Source organism: Struthio camelus, chromosome 10 (assembly GCF_040807025.1).
Source record: "Struthio camelus isolate bStrCam1 chromosome 10, bStrCam1.hap1, whole genome shotgun sequence".
Lineage (NCBI taxonomy): Eukaryota > Metazoa > Chordata > Aves > Struthioniformes > Struthionidae > Struthio > Struthio camelus.
Window position 1 is genome coordinate 16908274 of NC_090951.1, and position 22702 is coordinate 16930975.

At 39.6% G+C, this 22702-nt stretch overlaps 1 protein-coding gene across 9 annotated transcripts in view; it reads left to right on the top strand.

The window, feature by feature from the left end:
* Nucleotides 1-22702, top strand: part of ADCY7 (adenylate cyclase 7) — a 70931-nt gene that overhangs the window by 5158 nt on the left and 43071 nt on the right. For 5 of the 9 annotated variants that reach the window (XM_068956030.1, XM_068956036.1, XM_068956038.1 and 2 more), the window contains one exon: nt 17617-17766. The exons of 3 other annotated variants lie outside the window; for them this stretch is intronic. The gene's annotated coding sequence lies outside the window, so the exon portion shown is untranslated. Of the gene's footprint in view, nt 1-17616; nt 17767-19015; nt 19163-22702 lie in introns of those variants that run through there. One more of the 9 variants, XM_068956035.1, reaches the window with a different exon arrangement.

Consider the following 22702-nt stretch of genomic DNA (forward strand, 5'->3'; position numbering starts at 1 on the left):
ACTGGACTTAATGTCTGGTCTGTGATGTTAGTTTTGTGCTCTTTTTTTATATATATATATATATATATATATATATATATATAAAAATGTGTTTATGCTGGGGGCTTACTATAAAGAACTAGCTGATCCAACTACCTAGGAATGATTAATTTTTACTCAGATACAGTTTTCTCTTCACATAACCAAAATGGTATGGAAATAAGTATGCCTATAGAATGATGAAAATACATGGAAGGGCTAGGTAACGAATGCAACCAGGGGGTAGCCATCAAAGTTAGAGTCAAAGCGGACTAAGATCACTGATGTTTATTCAAAGTGAGCTGAAATTAATGGAAACAGGCAATAAAATTCTGATCGCTTTAAATGCCAGATATTCTTAGTGCTTGGCTCGTATCAACCTGAGTCCATCTGTTAAACAATATTCCAAGCAGGGCTTGCTTGCTGAAACAAGTGTGAAGGTAGGCAGATTTAGGGGGAAAAACAGTTTGGGACAAGTTGAAAATCAGCTTTGTACTGGGGCTTTTGTGCATGTTCCCATCTCTTTCTCTGTTACTGCTACTGAGCTTATGTTGTTGGACTTAAAAAAAAAAAAAAAAAAAAAAAAAAAAAAAAGCAAATTCTAGTAGCAAACAGAGATCCAGTTTCAATTTTCTCATTTGAAAGGAAGTTTGGGTATGGCTATCAAAACTTTCTAGCTTCCTGAGACTGTTTCTGCCTGATCTCCTGTTAGCCCTTTGCTGATGGTTCTTGGCTGCTACCGTGAAGGTGACTCTCATTTCAAAACAGAGTCAAATGGGGGAAAATGATCTCTTAGGAACAGATATTTATGTATTTGTGAGATATCATACTTACTGGAATAAACTAAAATAAATTACGGAAGACCTGAGAAACACATGTAGTCATATTACTAATATATTGCAATCAGGAACTTGATTTTAAGGTGAAAACTCTTTAAAAGTTCCTATCGCAGGCACAGCCAATGGTTTAATTCTGATACTTTGCATAAGTTTTTACTGTCTTGCTTACTATATATGGTATATGTATACTCCGCGCAGTTCAGTGCAAGATGCTTGGCTAAAAGGATAAAATTACAGATAACGAATACTTCTCTGGAATTATTACTGATAAGTGATTGGCCTGATGTGCTTCAGCAAGACACCTGGCCTGCAGGGATTGTAGGCGTTAGAGGTGTGTGAGCGTTTGGTCACTGGTGGGGTAAGGAAGAATTGAGCGGGTGCCTCTCCTGCGCCGAACCCTACTGCAGAGGTGGGTGCTGTTTACTTGCCCTGTCCGTGCCAGCAGCCGCAGAGAAGTGGGTGCAGGTATGGCAGAGCAAGAGCTTTGCGGCTGACCTGCTTTCCTTGGGGCCCGCAGCCTGCTTTTGTTTGTGCTGGGTTAAGGGGACCGCTCTCAGAGGAGTACGGCCATTTGGTGTGATTGCGTAGATAAGCTGAAATCTGCAGTGCAGGGTGGTCAGTTGTGCTATGGCTACACTGGAGGCCTGAGTGCACTTGAGAAGAGCCCAAAAGGTTTCTTCTCTCACCTGAACTCTTTGGAAATGGACCCTTAATCTGAAAAATGTTCTTTTTCTAAACTTGGCGTGATCTGGTAGTCATTTTGGAATCCTGTGAGCTGCTTTGAGTTTGGCTTTTTTGGGTCCCGTTTCTGCTCTGTTATGAACCATTCATACATAGTGCCTGAATTTAGCAAATTTTTCAGCAAGGGATTTGTGTATGTACAGGAGAGCTCAGTATTTTGTAATGTCCTTCAAAACTTTCATTTGCTTTCTGTACTCTAGTATATAAAATAACTGACGATGGCTATGTAAAACGTCATTTTTCTTGAATGAGTTTACTCCTGCTTTTATATTCAAGGTCATATCTGATATTTTTAAGAGCGTGATTTTTATGGGCTAGCCAGTCTGACTGATTGGGTGGCTGTCATTAAAAGAGGTGCTCCCTTCCCATCCCAGCATTCCCACCCCTCCCAGAAGTCAGCATCAGTGCTCAGCTCAGCTTATCTCCTGGTAAGCTGCTTCGTGCAACTAAGTGGGCAAAAAGCTAATTTTTGTTGGGTTAGTCTTCTGTAAGTCTGTGAATTGTTTCCCTGTAGGGGCAGAGAGCGCTCAGCCCAGGGGAAGGGTGTGAGTGTTTTGCTGAACTTCTGGAGAGATAGGAGGGGAAGGTCCCATCCTCTTAGGCTGTACTGCTGTATTGTAAAACTGTGCTCTGCATTAACCAAGTAGTGAGTTTACTTCTGCAGACATGCTGGAAAAGTAACATGGTTTTATTTTCAGCCGAAGTATCGCTTATTGCTGTGTAAGCCCAGTTCAGTTGTTCTTTTTGAAGAAAGAACTCTACTCCTCCACTTGTACAGCAGGAAAGGAATGTGAAAATATTTCGCTGTACTTTTAAAATCATCTGTAATTTTTTGCAAGTTCCTGAGGAGTATCCTGTTTTTGAATTAGTAGTTTTTATTTTTTTTATTTTTAGTCTGCTAATTATAATACAATAGCAGTTGGAAGCCCCCACTCCCTTTTCCCTCAGGTTGCTGCACTTTTAGAATAAGCCAGAAGATGCGTCATATTGCTGTAACGACAATTATGTTGGCATATACTGTGAATCAGTTAAGAAAGTGCTGTGCTGTTGGATGTAACCTAACAGTATGAGATTCACAGATACTGGGAGGTAGTTAAATGGAGGAGTTGCTCTGAGAGTAAGAATTTGATTTTAATTTGATAACAGTATAAATGGCGTGTTTAGCTTTCAGTGAAATGAAAAAAGAAAGTACTTCTAAATTATTTTGTAAATGCTATTAGTTGGAGTTCTTATAGTGCCTCAGTAGGCAAGATGCCACACAGGCAAATTTATTTTCTCCTGAGAGTTTACATGTTGATTATTTGCATATTTGGAGCTTGCTCACAAAATTTTAGAACATAATTTAGTGACATACGTTGTCAGTGCAAACAGAACTGAATGTGGGAATTAGTCTACACCTGGCCAGAAGCAATGCTAATAACATAATAAACAACATTACTAGAAAAAAGGAGGTTAAGCTGGAATTCATGAATAATATATTGGAGGAATTAGGGGGGAAATTCTGTTTTTCAAGATTCTGGGCAGATTTAGGCTAGAATTGAGGGTTTATTTATTTATTTTATTGACTGTGCCTGCATTCTGTGGCTGTTTATGAACCGTGTTTAGAGAGGGATGTAGTTGTAGCTAAACTGGTTTGCTAGAGTATCCTTAAACATTACTTTTAAATGTTGAATTAGTTTTTGTCCTAAGTTCATACAGATTGTCATATTTAGAAATGAGTTCTGCTGTACTTACTTTGAAGTGCCTTTAAATATGGATCTTTAAGCACTGGTCGTAAGGCTATTCTTAGAGTTATCTCTACTACCTTAAAAAAAAAAAAATGTATATGTAAAGAAACTTACCTAAAATGACATTTCTGGAGACTATAGTGTCTAAAAGCTACTGTGCTTTTTTTCTTGTTATCTTTCCAGATAGCCTCTCATCCTTTTTTTATGTATAGGAAGCCTAGGCGTCATTCTTTAGGCCTGTGCATTTAGAAATAGATAACTAATATTTTAAGAAGCACTAGGCAGAAAAAGAAATACTATTACTTGATGGTAAGTCTGTGAGGAGTGTTGGCTGCAGGAAGTATGGATGCATGAGCTGGGAATCGTTTGATTTGCTTTCTCATTTAACCTAAGCAAGCAGCGAGGTGACGCTTCTCTAGTGCAGTTCTTGAAAGCTGTACTGGGCAACATAGGGCTCAGTTGGAGTAACTGGGAAGAGAGTGAGGTGTTGGAGCACTTACATGCTATTAAACGTTCTCACTAGAAAGAGAGGCGCTTTCAAGAGGGAAAACAAAGTGGGAGCGAAAGGATTTTTTCAACTGAGACACTACACTCACGGAAATGGAGTTACTGGAGGTCGCAGACAGAGAAGACAAAAACTGTATTGTGTAATACTTCAGTGGACCTGGGAAAGCCTTGGTCGGATCTGTAATTGGATTAGGTTACTGACAGCTTCGTGCTTGGGAGTGCGGGGTTTCCCAAGCTGTGTGGAGGGAAGGCCATGTGTGCCTTTGGAAACCTGCTCTGTTTCAAAAGCACTGGGGGCAGCTCCCTAAAGCAGTGGGGATAAACTGTCTGGAAATATGTTTGTGCGTTGCAGAGACATGTGCCCCGCTCTTAGAGCAGGGATCTAATGTTAGGCAGAGGAACCACGCAAACTGAGCGGCAGGTAACCTCATCTTTCTTTTCAGTGTCACAAGTGAATTTTAACGAGTTCTTTTATTGTATGCTAGCGGTGTTAACACCGTGATTCCAGCCCTCTGCGAAGCACCAGCTTGCTGTATCTGTGCCTCCCTGCTGACTTTCGGCTCCTTGGGTCTGAAGGAGGTTGTGGGTGGTGCCCCAGTGGTCTGCAGGCTCACCCACTGAGCCTGCACCTCAGGGACAGCTGCCCTGGACCTTAAAACCCGTGCTGGCCCTCTGTATCCCTTCAGTTTAAGTAAACTCCTCCTGAGCTCCATCCATCAGGAGCATTTTTGTCGTAACTCTTGGAGGCATGTGGTGGTGGACAGTCATAAAGACACATACTTAGTTCTGAGAGGAATTTTAGAGCAGTTTTTCAGATGACGCCAAGGGTGTCTGGTCAGTGCAAAATAAACTGTGCTGCAAGCTGTTCCTTGCAGGAACCTGAACCTTATTCTTTCTTTTGAGGATTGTTTAGGGTTTTGCTGGTGCTTTCTGGGCTTCCAGTATCACTTTTTCGTGCCTTAAGCGCAGGCTGCTTTTTGCTCACGTCCGTGAGAAGGATCCAGGCAGACTTTGGTTCTTTTACAATTCCCTCTCCTTCTGCCCTGTGACCCTCTGGTTCGTCACAAACCCTTGGGTGGTCTGTTGCATGGTTACTGCACAATTTGAGTTCAGACTTGAAAAACTGGTTTTATGCAGGCGGTAACCACCTGTTCTGTTCGGGAACAGCCCCTGTGATTGGGGGTGGTCTATGGCGATGTCTCATTCAGCAGTGGAAGCTGAACACCACTCCTCCTGCAGTGCACTACAAGGCAGTTAGTCCTTTCCCGCCCTAGTAGGGGTTTCAAACAACACACGTTAAGTATCAAGTGAGTTTATAATGTCCAGCTGAAATTTAGAATATGTACGTAGATTCCCTAAGTAATTCCAAAGAATTTATGTGGTTGCAGAGCGGAGCTGTGTTATATCACTGTTTTCTCTCCTGCTCCAGAAGTGTGTGTGGTCACACTGCGCAGGTATCTTCTAACCCTAAGCTTGCCTTCATAGAGCAGTAGACCAACTATAGATAATTATGGTGGTGGTATTTTTTGGACAGTGATTGGGTGAATATCTACATTCTCACCTTAGGTGATGACTAGGCAAAGAAGTTGCCATGGAACAAGCCGTAGTGCCTTAGTGAGGTGTGTGTGTGTGGTGTTATTCTACGTGCCGTGAACGTGAGATCGTTTGTTCTACTTCGATTTACACGGTGGTATGAGTTTGTACGTTGACAGTTACTATGGGAGAATGTACATGCTATTAGTCATCATCTTTTAGTCTATCTACCAATAGTTTATTCATGCAACTATGCAGTTTCCTTCCCCCCCCCCCCCCCAAAAAAAAAAAAAAAAAAGAAGCTTTAAAATCTGGATAACTTGGACAGGCCTTTTGTAGAATGTACATAGTGTGCTGTATGGCTTTTGATTTGAGATAACACCTTGCTGACAGATTGATGCCCAAATGTAATTTTATGTAATTCCAAGTTGCTTGGGATATTTCTCTGTCCTTGCATGGAAGCAGGGGATGATACCCTCCTTACAATGTTGCCAATCATAGGTAAGACTCACCTTTGATTTGAATTTTGGGCTGTGTTTGGCCCTGGTTGAGCTTTTCTCCAGTCAAGTGCTGAAAGCTTTGATTAAACACAGTTTTGTGATTTAAGGTCTTACAAAAAAATGTCAGCTATCATAAAAATTCTGACGCAACACTAACTGTTAGCGAGACTAAATTATTTTTACAACTTCTTTCCAGTGTTAACAGACTACTCAGCAAACTTTTAAGCCCTTTTCTTGGGTCTCTGCTTTATGTTTTTACATATATTTCCCTATAATAAAATACACATTTGAGATTTCATGTGCATTAAATGAAGATTATGAAGAAGTGAAGATTTATGACGATTGTGGCTAAGATTGTGCTCTGCTTCTGTAATGTGCACATGTTTTTGAATTGATGCTGTTCTTCTGTTTTGGTACTTCAGTGTAGCTTGTGGTAAAACTTGTTTGTGCAAGTGTCTGATTTCTGAACAGGAACGAGTTATAAGGCCTTCGAAGAGCGGTAGTGCTGAAACAAACATGCATTTTGATTGATGAGCTTTCTGGCTCGTGTGTGTGTGTGTGTGTGACTTCTGCCCAGAATGAGACGATACCTTTCCTATTTGGGGTTTATTGACCTGGATTTACCATGCAATCTGCGTGCCTGGGTGCGTCACTCACTGGATCTTCCCCATTCCTTAGACTGACCTCCTGCTGCTAGCTTCGGTAGAATCATAAAAAGAAGGGCAAACTGGGAAAGTCATTTAGCTGATTGTAGAAGGACGTGGAGCAAAGTGTCGATCCTTGTGCGTGCGGTGGGAGGGTCAGACCTCTGGTCTGGTTGTGTGCGGGATGTTGCCTGGAGCAGAGTCCTCCTGGAGTCAACAGGGCTCCGCCCGGATGCCGCAATCTGCCTTTACTGTATGAATTGCAGGAAGAAAGATTAGAGTTACAGGTACATGTAGCGGTACTTATAATTCATGAAGCATTTTGCTGTCAGTTAATATCACCTTTTATGTATTACTTTGTATTTAAACATCAGATTTGTTCACGTATTATTTTTGTGCTAGTACTTCCAGGCTTCAGCTCAGCCAAGACAGGAAACTTCTGGGGAAATTTGTAAGCAAACAACATTTAAAAGAATTGTCACATTAGTTATTTTGTGTGCTACAGTAAATATTATATCTGTAAACTTCAATATTTATTCTGGGTCACTTAAATCCTTGCTTCATGTTCAGAGTAAAGATTTATTTTCAACTGTGATCGTACAGGTATCCAGTATTCCCAGTATTTACATGTATCCCAGTACATGTAAAATCTTTTTCGTACTTGGGGTGGTTGGTTGCAGCTTTGCTTTTACTTTTTTACTTCTATTGTGCGTCATCCTATCTAAGAATTCAGGATTTCATAAATCAGCATTTTGGGTGGAGAGTTCGATGAATGTCAGTTTATATGTTCAATGTCCCTAACTGTTGCCTAAAAATAAAAACTTGAATTAATTCATGCTTAGTATCTGTTATTGATACTAGATGGTTTGTTTTGCAATTTTTTTTTTCATTTGGTTGGTTTTTTTAAAATCTCCATCTAAAGCTGACAATTTTGGGTGAAAGACAGCCATTTTCTATGCTTGTTGCTGAGCATGTTGATGCTGTTGTGTTTTTCTGCAAAAACCACTGTAGAGCAACTACAGTGTTTTGAAATTTGTTTTCAGTTTGCTTACATTTAGTTTCAACTTTTAGCATCTATTTCTTGTGCTTGACTATGCTTTAGGTATATGAATACCTAACAGAGAGACAGCGATGAAATTATTGGCACAGTCAAGTGTATATTTGTGTGTCTCAGTACATGTATTATTGAATGGTAACTACTTTAAGGAGTTATTTTAAGGAGTTAATTAGAATTTTAACAAAAATACGTACCAGACACTTTCATTTACATTTTGTTCTTTCCCTTCCTCGTTTCTGACTTCTTGTATTGTCTCTATGCATAGGCTTCAGATGGTGACAAAATAGTAAAAGTCTGGGAGCAAACCAGTGTCTTACGGTTTAAATAAATGTTACAGCATTTTTATGTCTGTGTGTAATAGCTAGAGAAGCTGAAAATGCAGAGGTGCCTGTTCTGTGCGTGGTTGAGGTCACTGAGGGGTTGCACATGGTTTGCGCTTGTTCTTCCCCAGAACCACTGGCTGCTAGTTCCTGGGTGAAGCGGGCTGACTCAGTGATGCACGCATGAATACAAGATTTGTCATGTCTTGTGTCACATTGTGTTCAGTAGTTCCTGCTTCATTTGATTAAATTTTTGCCTTTAAGACACTGTTTCTTGTTTCGGGTAACACTGTGTTTTATAATGATGTTTTGTTGAAGATAGGTAAATGACTTGATTTAAAACTGACGGAAGTGTTTGAGGGAAGTTCGTAGTGTAAAAGCTGCTTTTGGATTTGAAAACGTTTGAAGAGTGTGTTACTTTAGAAGTGTAATAAATGTTTGTGGATGTTTTGGGTTTTTATCCTCATTGAGAACTTGTATGTCCTAGATTGGAAATCAAATGCAAAAATATTTGGATTTGAGATTTGCATAGAGGAGGTGTATACGGTATGTAAAATGTGTGCTCTAAACTTCCTATGGGTGGCAAAGTGGTTGCTATTTTTTCAGTCTGTGTGTATGCAAAACTCCATTTTGACTGAAAGCGTGAGCTGTACCTTTTAAATGGTTCCTTTGTCTTGAAATTTCTTCAATTAAAAAAGCAACTCCCATTCCCTGTCTTTACCTGCACTTGAATAAAGATGCTTTTGGCATACATCTTGCCATGCAACAGTTTTAAGTTGGAAATAAAGAATTTTATTTTTATTTTTTTTTCCTCCACATAAAGTTACTATTTTTTTAGGCAGGAAACTTGAGGAAGTGTGATTTAGTGGTGGAAGCTTCAACCTGGCAGTTGAAAAAGGTGAATAGTGTCTGTAGTGAGACTAGCAAGTCGGGATTTTTCTGCTTTGTTTTCTTTTTATAAAATGTTGATAGCAGAAGGAGTATATGAGGCTTTATTTACTCATCTTGGAGGCCCCTAGACAGAAGTGGAAAGTGTTCTGGACATTAACAGTAATTTGGCTTCTGGAATTTGTCCAAAGTAGTAGCAATATGGTCTTGCTCTTTCTGAAAAATAAAATAGCGGTTCTTTTTTTAATAAGCGTAAGTCAGCTTGGATCTTGCTGCACAATCTGTGTGAAAGTCATCACTTCTAATAGCCCGGAGCCTCGGGGAGCAGGGCAGGGCATCGATTGGCTCGGTACTGACTCAGGGGAAGGGAGCTCCTGCCAAAATCATTGACACTGCTGATCTGGACAAATGATGCAATTATGATTCTCCTTCCTTGTCTGGGAAAGCATCTTGGACCTCCTTATTCACAGTTCCAGTTATCCATGGAGGTGGGGTAAGCCGTCTGGCTGGGGTGAGCCTTCCCTTCTTGCATGTATTTATCGGTCGCTGCTTTTTAAATTTTTGAACGTTTCCCTGAGGTTATGGACCGGGTATAACTCAACTGTTAAAGACTTCTGTCAGATGTTAAAATAGAGAATTGCAGACTGTCCTGACTACTTGCCTAGCAAAGACGATGTATTGAGGCTTTTTTCCCTCCCCCGCTGCCCTTCAGCAGTTGCTCCTCGCTGCCGCTGGCTGGTGCGAGGCACCTTTGGGAGCTGCCTCCGGCCTCGGGGCACCCGTGGGGGCTCCCTGCGCCGAGGGCTGCAGCGTGGGCATCCCTCCGGCCGGCTCCTGCCTCCGCGGGGCCGCTGGCGCTGGCTGCGCTGCAAACGAGATCACTGAACCCGGGTCTGCCTTAGGAAGAAAGAATCAAAACCCGAGAAACAGAGAGGCTATTTTTAAACTGATTTGGCTTGGCGTGGGCTTAGAAGCAGACACATACAGACGGACGGTGCAGCTCGGTGACAAGAGAGGAACAGAGGCGGGGAGTGAGAGGGGGGAGAGGAGAAAGAAACTCTCTGAACAGCTGTTGCCGGAGCAGCCCCCTGTTGCAGAACTGCAGCTGAGGCCTGTGGGTGCAGTCGTTAAAACGAGCAGCACAGACTTCCTCTCTGTTCACTAAGCTAATTTAAACTGCAGTTTTCTTTTCTTTTGATACATGAACAAGCATGCATTTGCCATAATAGACATTTATATTTAAATACATCCCAAGTGGCGATACCTCTCATTTCACTAGTAGGTCATTTTCCCATTACACTAGGATTCATTTGCTTGAGCAGCAAGTTGCATTTTAGAAGTGAGGAAGTAATGATAATGGTTCAGGTGTCAGCTTGGAGCGTGCCTAAAGTAGTGGTCATTTTACAAAATGAAAAAAGGAACTTCATGATTTCATCTACTGCTCTGTCTTGCCATGTATTAATTGTTAAGATATACTGATTTTATTTGCTACTGAAAATGCAAGCTTTATTTTTCAAAATGTCAGAAACCTAAAGGAAAGTTTTTTTTTCTTTTTTCTCCTCTCTCCTGTAACTGAATTTACAGCATTGATTCTCTATATTCTTTTTGCAGCCACCATGGGTTTTTGCAACCTATCAGTAGGAGGTGAATGACTGACATTCTCTGTCTGTAACATGCATTTTGTTGAATTGCTTGTTTAATTTTGAACATAATCTGATACAATAATTTAAGCATTATTTGATATGGAAAGCCTGGCATTGTGTTTCCTGCCATGGCTGAACAGGCATTCTCCTCCAGGGATTATTTCAATTTCTAGAAGTATTAGGGATCAAAGTCCAACAAAAAATCTAAGTGTCAACAGCGTTGTTTGCTGTATTGTGTTGTTATAGTCCAAAATGATTTGTGTGTAATAGCGATGCCTTTGGACTTCTGTGTTTCTGAAAACGCCTAGAGAATAGTTATTTTGTTAGCGCTGTTTGTGGGTGGATGATGGTATTAGTTCAGTTCCTTTGAGAGAGAAAAAGGGATACCACACACTGAAAGCCAACCAGGAAATCTGTGGGAGAGCCAAAAGTCAGAAAACAAATTCTGATTTCTTTGCTTTAGCCACAGTGATCTTTCTTTTCATATGTAAGCTAAGAGCTTCGCAAGCTTTTGAGAGCTGGTATATGCACAGATTGGAAAGACAGGAGTACGGGGGAGAAATACCTCTGGAATTTATTATGCTTTAACCACAGGATGTGGTTGTTAAAATTGTCTTGGGCTTTTGGCAATATTTGGATTTCAGGCCTGCTCTTAAACTTTACTGAGCAGCCTCAGTGAAAACTGAAAGGATTGAGAGTTTTGAGGAGCAGGGAAATACCTGTGACACTGGCTAAGGAGGTGGCTTACGGGTCTGCAGGAACTCTCTGACCTGCCAGGCGGGACTTGACCAGCAGGCCACAAAGCCTTGTGCTGTCCCAGACCGGCTCCTGAGGGGTCTGGGACTGTCTGACAGAGCACTTTTCCTATAAATAACTGTTTTCTCTTTGTGTGATCTGCTTAGAATATGAAGTCTTTGAATCATGATTCAATCTTTTAGGAGACTACTAGTTGGTCAGACCTTAGGGCTACTGTTTATCTCTGTTATCAGTCAGAATTTTGTTAATGTAGAGTGTTCATAAAAACTTGTTATTCCCTGCACCCCCAAAATAAAAAGATGGGTTTTATGGAAAATAGTTGTATTGCTTAATTACCTTTTCATTGCAAAGGTATGGCCTTTTTCAGTCTCGAATTGACTATTTCCTAGCTCGTTGTTTCTGAATTTTTGTCACTTTTTTTTTTTAATCTCATTATGCCATTTGATCTGTTTATAAGTGAATAGTTCCAGTCCACTGTTGCATCATTTTGGTGTATTTTCTACTTCCTTTGCTTGATCCTGTCTGCTTTCAACTGTACGGTGCTTTTTATTCAGGCTATTTTTGGTGTACGTCTGTATAGTATCTAGCCCAGTGAGCCACTGTCGCTACCAGCCCCATCAAGATGCAACAGTAAAACAAACGCTAGTATGAATATGTAGAGAGAAGAGCTTTAGTCAAACCCAGGCTGAGTTTAGGCAAGTAGTTTCTGTTCAATTTGGAGAGGGGCAGCTGCAAGGGGGAAAGACTTGTATTCCTTGAAACAGTCTGTAGTGAGGATGTTCCTGTTGTTGCATTTACTTATTTAAAAAAGTATCCAATATTAGGTGGGAAATAGTTCAAATATAAACTGTTTGCTAATTTTTTAATTAAAGTCTTGTATCAGACAGAAAAATACTACCCACTGAAACTTAAAACCATTCCAGCAGGGCTACATAAACTTAAACCTGTGAGCACAAGAAAATCCTGGAGAGCTGCTTAGCAGTGCTTTGGAGATTGACTCTGGGTGTGTGTGGTTTTATTTTAAACTTCCTATGTTAAGGAAGTAGATTAATTAAATATTACTCCTGAGAGACCAGAAATCCATCTTTGTTTAAAAGTCCAATTTTCAAGGTGTGTATAGAGCAGGATTTTGTGTCATGTGACTTTATAAATAGACACTGGTAGCTCAAGGAATGAAAATGCAGCAGAAGATAAAGTAAAGTAAAGGGAGGAATTGAAGGCTTCTCAATGAGTTGAGTAAGTACAGTCAGGTTGTCAGGTTGCTCCTTCATGCTGTAGTTCAGGGATTTTAAAATCCCTTTTGTGGGAGAACTTTAGATAGACTTTTGACTCCTGTGATTTTCAATGTAGTTTTGAAGATGGAATGGGAGAGGAAGTTTTCCTGAGCATTTATATTGTTTCTCCAAGAAACTGTCTTAGGCATTTCTGAGTAAAATAACCTTTAAGCTAAGCACCACTTCAGTTTATGTTTTTTCATATTATCATCAAGGATAACATGGAAGTGATTTCTTGGGGGATTTGTAAATTTACGTTGGCCAGGCAATAATGTAGAAAGAAGCATCTTGTGCTTGTAATAGTTTAGTTTGAGTTTATGAATGATTGCTTATTGAAGAAATTGATAATAAATATATTTTAAGCATATCTGGAAAATATTGAGAGTCCCTGAATAGGGGCTATATGTACTTTGATGGGGAAAAATAACTTTCAGTGTTATAAAATGGTGTCTGAAGACCTGCTTTTTAAGATATAGTTGAAACATTACAATAATTTTAACTGACTAAAAATACTTTAATTAAATATTTTGGATTATTATAATATCATGTGATGAGATGCATTTCTTTGCAGTTGCAATAAAAATACTTCCAGACCTGTTCTTGATAAACGTTATGCCACAGTTTTGCCCCAAAAGTCATTAAATGAATGTTCAGTTCAGAGTGTTTCTTAGTGAAATAGTTCAAAAATGATACAAGAGATTTGCTTTAACATTTTCTCCTTTTCAGTGTAAATGTGACTAATTTGAACTAAACTAAGATATGTCTACAATTGCATAGATACAGGATGAGCATTCAAATTAGGGCTTCAGCAGTACTGGTGTTGCTCTGGTAGTAGGCATCCTAACAGCAAACTCCTGAGACTCGTGGCAACTTTGTACTTTCAAGTTAATAAATAAACTAAGTAGATAACTAGAAACCCGTGGCACGCTGAAATATTTCTTCATACAAGTTTGTGGAGGCATGCGCTGAGCTAGTCAGAATGCCTTATGTTTGTAGACGCTTTAAAAAAATGATAACTGTTGTCGTTAATGAATTCTGCTAATATTTAAAAAAATTAAACTGTTCATCGGAATACAAAGTATATCTTGTAAATGGATGAAAAGAAAAAAGAGAAGGGAGCTCTTTTTTGAAAGAGAGAAATAAGTCGGATGAAACCCGATGTATTGTTAGCTTCTGTGTAATTTCCATAAACGTAGTGAAATCTGAATTTCCAGTTTAGTTAATATGCTAGTAAATGAGCAGTAACCAGATGTCTGGATTAAAACTGGAAAAAAGCAAATGCTTTTCGAAGTCTGTTTTGCCTTAAACAAGTATTACAGGTAAAATATGATAGATTTGGAATTTCATAGCAAAAGTAATCTATCCTTCAGTGGAGTTTCCCTTTTAGATCCAACTTATTATTTTTGAAGCTAAGGAAGTATCCATAAAATTAACTAAGCTATTCTATCTTGTCTCTTTTTTTTTTTTTTTTCCTTTCCCTCCAAGCCTAAAGCAAAGGAAAGTCTTGGTGAAAAATAAAGTAATAGACTAAGGTGTTACTAAAGAGCAAAGAGAAGACCAATGACCAGTTTTTATATTGCAGCTTGGCCATTGTTCTCCCCGCTCCAATTTTTTTATATATGTATTTTAGCTTGATAAAGATTGGATACTTAAAAAAAAAAAAAAAAGCAAAAAATAAAATAGATCAGTACAGCATTGATCCACTAGCTCAATATTACATGAATACGACTTGGTAAGTGTGAAAAGCAACTGCTGTTACAGCAGCAAGGTGCAGTGCTCATAATGTAACTGGTTAAACGTTCTTCAGTCAAAATGAAAATGGCCTGCAAAACTGTTGCTAGGCAAATAGGCGCCTGTGGTTAGTGTTGAATGCAGAGAGGTTTGTCTGTCTTGCAGATCAAAAATTGGCTTCAAGTACTTAGTCTGCTATCACTTTACTTCCTGAAACTTGCGACTTATCAGGAGATACAAGAGGCTGATCTCAGTTTCTTTTAACAACTTTAGATACACATATATAGGGAATCTTATTTTATTTTTTCTCTTTATATTTTGATTATGTGAAGTACTTGCTATCTTGATTTTTTTTAATGTGTGTATGCTAGAAAATATACTGTCCTTAGCACCTGATCCTGTAAACACTTTCGGGTGAGCAGCTTGATCCTCCTGCCATTAAAGTTAATCTTGCATATAAATATTTGTAAGAGACCCTGGTAAAAATTATATTTTCAAGTATATCTTAAAAATTAAATTAAAATAGTGAAATAAAGTGAAATTTTGGAAATTTGCCATAGTCTCCAATGTAATTCTCCTAAAGCTAGCTTGTTGTGTTACCAGTATGAATTACCACAATTAAGCCCCTTCAGAAACTTTGAAAACAGCAACCCGAGGTCCTGTAGATCCTCTGTAAAATCTCTGTGGAGCGTTGTTTCTGATATGATTTAAGAAGTGTTCGTAGTATATTTTTCTACAATGCATTATGAATTTTCTGGGACACCCTAAATGTTTAGATAGTCTCGCTTTCCCACCTGAATACCAGGAAGCAGCTGCCCAGTATTGGTCTCTGGACAGCACTAACCCATTTCAAAGGAGCAGGAGGCATCTCTTTGCCAGTTACCAGGGAGTCATCCTAAATACTGGATAAATAATAAGATAAAACTAGAGAGAGAATTTATTTAGGTATTCTGGATTGAACGTGCCCCTGAAATAAGGCATACAGGGGGGGAAAAAAAGTGATACGAGTACTATGTATGTCTGTTTATATATATGTGTGTGTGTTCAGATCCACCCTCTGTGAGGTGTGGGTTTTTTTCCTCCCCATCTCTCACCTCTCTCAAGCTGCCATAAGGCTTTGTCAGGATCTTGACCTTTTTCCTTAAGAATCGTGCCCAGTTTCCACCTAACTTTTGTAAGTACTGATGCCCACTGGACTTGCCCAAGTGGCATTAAGTACTGTCCAAAAAGTAGTAGAATTTGATCACAGCTGTCCCAGTGCTCAAGTATGAACTGGGCATTTAACCTGTTGCAACAGAAGTGCCTCCATGGGCTTGATGCTGAGTGGGATTGGATCTGTGTGTAGAGTGTATACTTGTGTGTGTACATGTTTTCCTGACAAAGATATTTTATATAAGCATATAAATACAGTAACACATGCACTTCATTATTGTCTCTTTATGGAGACTAGTAAGGAAGATAAATGTGTGTGCTTTTTGATAACAGTTACTGGGGGAGTGTCGTCCCCCCCCCCCCCCCCCAACCAAGGCTTTGAGATACAATGGCAAAATGCTGTTAACTAAAAAAACGTTTTTAGAGTTCAGAGATTCAGTCCTTTTCTGCCAAGGAGAAGACTGGTGCTATATAACCTAATTTTGAGAAGTCTCTTAAACAAAATGTTCAAATTTCCTGTAGCTACATTGCTGCCACAGAAGTTACCATTTTAGTCTCTGGGTTCTCATGCCTAATGTGCAAGTTGTTGATCTATAGAAGAACTGAAGTATTACACAGGAAGAGTTGAGTGACTTGCAGGGATGGAGTAGTTGAAATGGAATAACATTGAATAACATATCAAATGAAAGGTTTTGCAGTTTTTTGACTGTTCATGTCTTCCATGGTGGAAGGGCTCATGAGATGGAAAACTGTAGGGGAAGGGAAAAAAATTTAAGTTATACATCAGATTGTGGTGAAGGGATATACCCATGAAGAAGGGAAATGTGGAACCTTATATATAGGAAGCAGAAATAGGAAGCATCACTGTTAGTCTACAGGCTCTGCAATACTGTGTACAGTTCCAGGGGCCATTTTCAAGAAACGTTTAGAAGAAATTAGTCAGATGATTGGAGAAAAGGGAGGCCTATTTTATGAGTGATGATTAAAGCATTTTGTTTATCCTAGCAAAAGTTTACCAGAAAATCACAGTAGACTTATATGAACTCTTTTGCAATAAAATTCCACTCTGCCAAATTATTTTGGCAGTTTCATTTACCTTTCAGCTTCCAAAGCGGGTATCTGTTTAGTGAGTTTTTGAGGTGAACAGCGAAGATGATGTTGATACGTTCTCGTCTCCATACAGCATAGCTATTTAACTTGTGATATGCTTCCTACATGCATCTTTCTTCTGGTTTCCTGCTCTGGGCCTCTCCTGCCCATGGTCAGTGTTTCAACACTGCTCTATGACCATTTACTCCCCTCCTTGGTTCCTTTCTGTGCTGAGCCTGTACTAGATCCCCTCAACGAGTAGTGGGCTATCATGCCTCCTGCTGGTGACTCCTACTTTGCTGAAGTTTTGAACAACTTTGGCATCCTGTCACCTCTAAACAGTAGTCTCTGTAACGCGTGTGAACATGGTGAAGCAGGGAGGGAGGAAGCCTAAAGCCAAGAGCTGTTGTGTACCATAGGGATTCTTCTACTAGAGAGCTCGTACGCTGTGTTCAGTGACGACAGCCTGACCGTGTCTCCTGATCACTTACCAACAGGAGATGCAGTTTTCCCTTCACCACCTCCTGGGAATGTGCCTCTCTGCCCTTCTCGTGCCCCGAGACACCAAGAAAACATAGTGGGCACTGGTAGCTCCTGTTCATTCCCACACCTGTGGTAGACAGGCCTTTACCCAAAGCTGCAAGGTGCAGGAAACACTTAGTTTTAACTGGTTTTACTGCCACGTTTGCTGATCTGTGTCCTGAAATCCCAAATTGTTCTTTTAATTTTACACGGTTTTGAATCATTCATTGTTTATGCAAGCTTTTCTTTCTTTTCTTTTTTAAAACATTGCTGATATTTGATCTGGTGTCTAATAAAATCTATTGAAGAACTTATGGCTTTCATTATCAAGATTACTGTGAAAGTTAATAAAAATATTTGTCTCCCCTTTTTAGCAAGATTATTTGCTGTCACACAGGCCCAGAAAAGATCAGTTAGCAGACAAAGAGGATGCCTCTCATCAAGTTTCAGCCTTCATCTCAGACGTTTCCATCTATCTTTCAGTCTTTCAATCAAGCTGCGTTCATTCTTCAGTTTGCCATAGTATAGTTACGTAGTTTGATCGTCTGGGTAAAAGGTTCATAATATAAGAAGACAGTTAGTAAGAAGGCTTTTCTTGAACTACCGGGGGAGAAATAGAAGCATCATTAATGCCTACGGTGGTCCTCAGAGTAAGGATGCCCTGTCTTGTTGCAGGTCAGCGTGCATGGTATCTCAAAGATTTGGCATCGTCGAGGATTGTTCCTGACTGGGCTGCGCTCTCTCTGCTGCGTAAATTTCAAAATGATCAAACAGACCACATTGGAGAAATACTACTTTTGCTGATGAATTCTGTAGCCGGTGACGGTAAGCAAACATCAAGCATGTGTGGGGTTTTTTGTTTTTGTTTCTTTGTTTTTATCAGTAGTCTCAATAAAACATAGGATCATAAAACTCCAGAGTAATCCATTCTGCACAGCTCTGCCTTATAATCTAGGTTAAAAGTTTTTTCTTGATAGCTGCATGCAGCTCCGGGGTTGGTTCAGTCCTGATCAGCGTGATAACCTTCTGTGTGTCAGTGGCTGAACGCTTTGCTATTTTGGAAAGTGCTTCTATGGATGTTATGATGCTCCAAGGCAGTAACTGCATAGTTTTCTAGAAAAGTAACTTTTGCTGTATCCTGAAGTTTTGTTGTTACTGCCAAGTTATTTCAGATTTTCAGTATTAACTACTTCAGCTAACTAGCATTATCACACAGAACTTAGTATCAGCAAATCCAAAGACAAAAGCTGCTCAAGAAGAACTTAATTTGAAAGGATCTGCTTCATTTCAGCTGTAGCCACCTGAGACACCCGTGTTTCCCATGATGAGTCGGAGCTTTACACAATTATAGGTTCCCAGTAGCCCCGTTCCCTGTTAGTGTTGAGAGCAGTAGGGTTTTCTGCCAACCAAATTGTCGACAATGGTATTAGTAAGATGGAACACAAGCTGAAATGAGAAAATGATAGTGATTATGGATTTGTGTTCAGCATTTCCATTATCTTGGTAGGTAACTGAAATTTATAGTGGAAGAAATTCCCATGCAATACGTAGGTTGTCCGTGTAGCAGTCTGCTGTGCTTCTGTCCAGCTCTGTTCTTCCAGTGATCCAAGACAGCATACCCAGGCATGTGTAAATACTTGTTCATGTTGCAGGTGGTCTAGATCCGTGAAAAAGCATGTATACAACTCCCAACAATTTTGAAGTGTAAGTTACTATTAAATATGACTGAAAATACAAAATTAGAGGTTTGTATGCCATTGCCACTGAGTTTTATTTTTGAGTGAGTGTGTATGGGTTCTTTCCTAAACCCAGTGTTAGATTTCAGTTTTCTTTTTTTTTTTTTTTAAAAAAGAATGTGCTCATTTCACTGTGGTGGTGTCCTGAAATAGGATCCAACTGCAGAAACAGTGCTTCACATTAAAAGTGTAGGTATGTCTCTTTAGTGGTGTTTTAATGCTTAACCTCCAAGGGAGGGGAACTTCCTTCTTAGAGTTTGTAGTTTTAGTTTTGTTTTTGGCTGTGAAGTGCGGATGTTGTGTTGTAACAAATACTGCATGGTTGTCATTTTGAAGATTGGGGAACACTAAAATTCTCCTTTAATAAGTAGTATGTAGAAATAATAAGATTTTAAAAACAGGTACTTGATAGGATGACTAGTGCTTCAAGGGTAAAGTTTGGATGGTGGATTTGATCTGTCTCCTTCCTGCTTATTTCATAGACGGTAAGAAGGCTTTGCTTTCTAAAACTTAGAGGGCATTTTATACCTTCACAGAGCTATTTGAACTGTCCTAGCACCCCCAGTTTCCATTGCTCCAGGTGCTGATGCGCAGTCATGTTTCCATTGGCCATCTGTCGGCCTTGGGCTGAGGTGTACTTCCAAAATGAAATTGCCTGCGAGTCTGACTGCTTCAGGAGGAATACTAAACCAAAGAACGATGCAGATGTTACGATACTATTGAATATGCAGAAATTCAAATGGAAAGAACAATTTTTGCCTTTGGCAGCAGACACAAGAAACATTGTTCTTGCATTGCAGTTTACCATTGCGTTTTGGTTATAATGTTTGGTAAGATAACATTAAAAAATGGTTGGTTCTGTAATAGCAGTTGATATCAGAGAATGGCAGGGATATGGTGCTGATTTATGCTTTGAGCAGCCGTACGGGTCAGTTGCCTATTATTCAATGAAGGATTTTCAGCGTACGTGTCTATGTTGTTGGTTCATCTGGAAAATTAGAGACTGAAAAGCCCTAAGAAGCCGAAGCTGTTGTCAGGGTCAGTGCACTGGTTGTTTCACCTGTTCAGACATCTTACTACAATACTTCTCCACTGTTGAAGCAAGTGGACAGAAGAGAAGTTTTTACCTTTGAGCCTGAGATCTGTTTGTTGTTTTGAGTTGGACTGAACCTAAATAGCAATTGATTCCTAATCTCTCTCAGGACAAGTTTTATCTTCTTCCCGCCCATAGTGTGCCCCTTTTCCCTTGCCGTAGTATGATTGCACCTGTGCTGTGCAAACACACTGTTTACCCTGGAGGAGGGAAACGTTTCCATGTGAACCTGCAACACTCCCCCTAAATAACTAAGGAGAAATGGGGGGAAAGAGAGTAATGGGTGATGCCCATGAGACTCCTGTTCATAGCAATTTCTAACAGCTTTTGGCGTATCTAGTTGTAGTTGGGAGAGTCAAGTTACTTCCTTGAACTCTGACTCCATCACGTCGGCAGACTGTGCTTCCTGATTGCTACAGTGATGAGAGAGAAAAGTTGAGGTGCGTTTGCTATGCAGATGAGCAGAGAGATTTAATTCTAGATGTAATTTGGTGGTTATATTGTGCTTGATATGTTGTTGTCAGCCTTAGCACTTTTTTGTTTGCCGGATGTTTATAATTCTGTATCCTGATGATGATATAGGAAAAAAAACTTTTGTGAGTTTGACTATCCCTTAAAGTGATTTTTTTTTCTTATTACTCGTTCTAATGTAGACTTAATATTAGGTAGTATAATTATTTTCTTACAATAAATCCATCTTCTGAAAATATCAGGAAGTTTACATCTAAAAATCAGAGGAGTATTTTAATGGGAATTGTTCAGGCTTTCCCTCTCTCCCTCCCTCTCTCCACCCCTATTCCTATCTCAGTGGGAAACACTGTATTTTTTTCTCCATATTGTTCGAGTTAAATATATGGTGTTTCAGTTTTTCCTTTTTTTTCCCAGTATATATAGCTTAATATTACTCTTGTTATTACTAGGAATAACTTGAGAAGCGTTCTGTTTTTGATATAATTAAGCTGAAGTTATACAATGAAAAGCTATCCTGACTTCTGAGGACACTGTTTAGAGATGTGATTTTTAAATAGGTCACTGAAAACTAAGAGAATAAGTGGGATATTGATTTGTGTAGTGGTAAGTTCAATTTTAGACTAGCTAAAGTCAGAAAATCTATCTGTAAGATGTAAGAGGGTGTCTGGGAATCATGAAATAATCACGCGTTTTTGGCTTGGAAAGTTACAGAGCACAGCTGAATTACCTGCTGGTGTGATGTGTCTTTTTACACCCTGGAGTTTGCTGCTTATGAAAATCAGTATTATAAAAGGATAGTTTTTTTTTTTTTTTTCCTGCTGAGATAGAAACAAAAGTTAATCATAAGGCTTAGTAGACTTCTTGGTTGAACTATGAAGTGTTTGCACAAGAAACTACTTCAGGATCGTGATAAACTCTCCTGTGTAATTCAACTGCAGCAGTCCAGTTGTGTGGCTTCTGCTTTCTCCTTCACCAACTTTGCTTATGAGCTGATCTTAAGATACAAATCTTCAGTTTGCTGAGCCATTTCTGTAATGATGACTGTGTCCCACCTGGCTCAATAGTCTAGAGGTTTCTTACCGTGACTGGTTAATTTATATCCTCAGAGCTAATCCTCCTAATAATGCTGGTATTTAAAACAAACAAAAAACCCCCATCCCTAGAAGTGATGTTAATAATACTGTTTTTCTTAGGCTGTGGACCTATGAGAAGTGATGAGTCAATTTAACAGCTTGCTGCTCTCCTACTTGCAGTGGACACGTCCTGCCTGCCTGTTGGGCCAGCTCTGGAGCTAATCCCACACCTCCATCAGCTGGCACGCTCCGCTGCGCCCACAGAAAGTGACCCACCAAAAAAATTCACTGTTATTTTAATGAATTAGTAGGCTCAGAAGAGAGTCCAGTGGGTGCCAGGGCTGTGTGGCTGGCCCCGGAGAGGGCTCAGAGCAGGCAAGCCCACCTGCTTGCTGTGGTCACAGCTGGTCTTCTGGCTCTGGCACATCTGAAACCGCAGCTTCCCTTTCACATCTCCCATTGCTACCAGTGACTGAAGAAGCTATTCTCAAATAACCTGCTACGCAACTTGAATTATCCTTCTTTTAAAGGATCTTTGGAACGAGTGTCATGAGAAGAAGCAATCTATTGAAATATTGTGAATAGAAAAATTGAAGTGTGAGTGCTTGCTTTGCAGAGTATTTAGCACCATCACTGCTGTGGTTCACAACGTTTAAGTGCATAATCTAGGCTGTGTTTTATTTAACCCTGTGCCTTATTTCATTAATAACGATTGTTCTGATTTTTTTGCCTCCTGCATGTTTTTTTTTTTTTGCCTCCTGAATGTTTTTCAAATGAGAGATTAGATTTTTATATTGATTTGGCTTTTGTAAATAAATGTGGTTTTGAGAGCTGATGTGTTGAAGTGAGTTTGCTCGCTCTTCCCTTCCCCCCCCCCCCCGTAAATGTAAGTAAGATTTTTCTGTATTCCAGAAGGCACTCTTCACAAGTTAGGCGTAATTAAGGAAGGTGAAATGTCACATGAAAAACTTTGTTACTTTTTGAAGTTTTAGCTTTGTGAAGAAACTTATCTGCACAAGTAACATTTACTGCTGATACCAGATAGGGCATTAAAACCATATCTGTTCTCCATTTAATATTTTTGTATGAGTAGAAAAAGCTCAGATAACTGCAGACTGGCATTTAAAACTCCTTCTGAAAGGAAGAAGTGTTGTCCTTAACACAAGTGGTATTTCCTGTGGTGACTGCTACGAAGTACATTTTGGATTGCTGTCATTCATTTCCTAGACTAAATTAGCTGTGGAGTCCACTAGACTGGAGATTATTTTTTGCCTGAGATTCATAATTCATGTACTAATACTCCCTGTTCAGTTATTTTATTTGATGTTTGTAGATTGCCGATTCTCTTAATACCTGCTAATGGATAATTATGGTCAGTAATAAGTCTT